Below are 1,991 nucleotides of genomic sequence, written 5' to 3'. Positions count from 1 at the left end.
CTCAGGGCCGAGTCCTTGGGTGGTTTGCAGGCTTCAGCCCTTAAATGAGACTCTGTTCAGTCTAAAAGCCTCTCCTGATGCATACAGTCATTTCAATGAAAATGTCAAGTAGTATGCGATAGAGGACTATGTGCACTATGTGAGGATTCGGTCTCTAACCAATGGTTCCGTTTGTTTATTACTTTATTTTTGTCTTTTATGTGCATAAATGAAATAATTTGTCTCGTAAAACATTATGGCCTGATTTCCCAGGCAGGGCTTAGACTAAGCCAGGATGGGGCCATATTTCAATTAGGTAATTTAAGTAATTTTTTATATGTGTTTATATATAACAAAGTCACTTATATACTTTAAGTTCAGTCAGTGTGTTAAGCTGAAAGAGCTGAAACAGATCAGACTTACATTTTAAGTAAAACTTATTTTAATTTGTTATTTTCTACATTTGATGTTTTGTTACCAAATAAAGTTTTCAATTTGAATGAAATATTATTAGACAATATCACTGTTTTTATTGTATTTTAGTAGGATAGATTCTGATTGGCTGTCAGTGTTTGTATCGTTCATCAACTGGGAAAAAAAATTATTCTAGAAGTGATTCCAACGATATTGTTTCTCTGTGCCTTTATCATCTTTATTATAGTTGTTGTATGGACTCATTTTCTTTATAGTTATTGTGCTTGGTGTGAGTTTTAGGATAGTATAAAACAAATTACATTCAATAAGTTATTACTGCATACTGTTTTGCAATACTGAGGTGTAGATAATTGCCAATATTTGTAATAAGTAGTATAAATAAAAGAATTTCCTGCTATTTTAACGTAATGTAACTGTGAATATTATCTATAGCTATTTGAGCTTAGTGTAAATGGCATGTTCTATAAAATGTTGCTATTAAGTGTACATAGAATGCATTGCTATTTTCACTTAATGTAAAAAACATCTATCGCAAAGAAAATATGTTATTTTCACTTTGTGTAAATAGCCTCTATTACTATTTACACTTATAGCCGCTGAACAAATGAAATTCTGTGTTGCCCAGTCAGAGATTATCTTAAATTGTACTGTATTAATGGATAGTTTAATGGATAGTTTAGGAACGGGGAGTAAGCACAATTCCCAGGTGGTCTTAGTCTTATCAGTTTATTCCTGAATATTGCTGATCACAGTACATCCGGACTGACTGAAGAAGGCTTCTGCTGAATCAGCAAATCTAGACCTTCACAATGTGGCTTAATGCCTTAGACATGCCTGATAACACTTGCAACAGATTCAGGGAAACCCATGGGTTTCACTTTCACACTTAGCCGTGCATGCATGGCCATACAACAAGGCATTTAGTGTTTTTGAACTCTTTAGTGGTCATGTCACAGGGCTTGCTGCAGTACACAACACAAATTGTGTGTTAATGTGCAGGAGGATGTCAACATGATTTTATTCTTTGTTTTTTTGTGGTTGAAGGATAGTTCACAAAATTATGTTGTCGTATATATATATTATATATATGACATACCATTGACATACCAATTGGACAATAATTTTCTCAGATAATACTTCAGCAACCACATATAAGTTCTAAGCTGTTTGTAATTAAAACTAGCGATAGCAGATTTACAAATAAATTATTCTTTTGATCTAATCGCTCAAACTGGGTTTGAAATTGTCTTTGATTCAGTTTGATTCATTCGGATGATTCTTTAATGCACTGAAATATTTGCTGTTGTTTCTCACGCTGAAATATAATGGGATATGTTATTAGACAGAAAACAAAGCACAGTGTATGAAGTAGATATTTACTTGCAATCTATTGTAGGAAAGAAAACTTGCAATTGTTTTGCATTGTTTGTCAATGATGAAGCAGCTTGAGAACAACTCAGTGCTGCAGGTAAAGATGATTCATATCTATTTATTACCAAAAACAGCGGTAAGAAATATAGCCCAGAATGGTTTTTACTATAAAAATGGACTAGAAATATTGTCGTGTTGCCTAAATG

Source organism: Puntigrus tetrazona, chromosome 14 (assembly GCF_018831695.1).
Source record: "Puntigrus tetrazona isolate hp1 chromosome 14, ASM1883169v1, whole genome shotgun sequence".
NCBI lineage: Eukaryota > Metazoa > Chordata > Actinopteri > Cypriniformes > Cyprinidae > Puntigrus > Puntigrus tetrazona.
Note: the sequence above shows the minus strand (reverse complement) of the source record.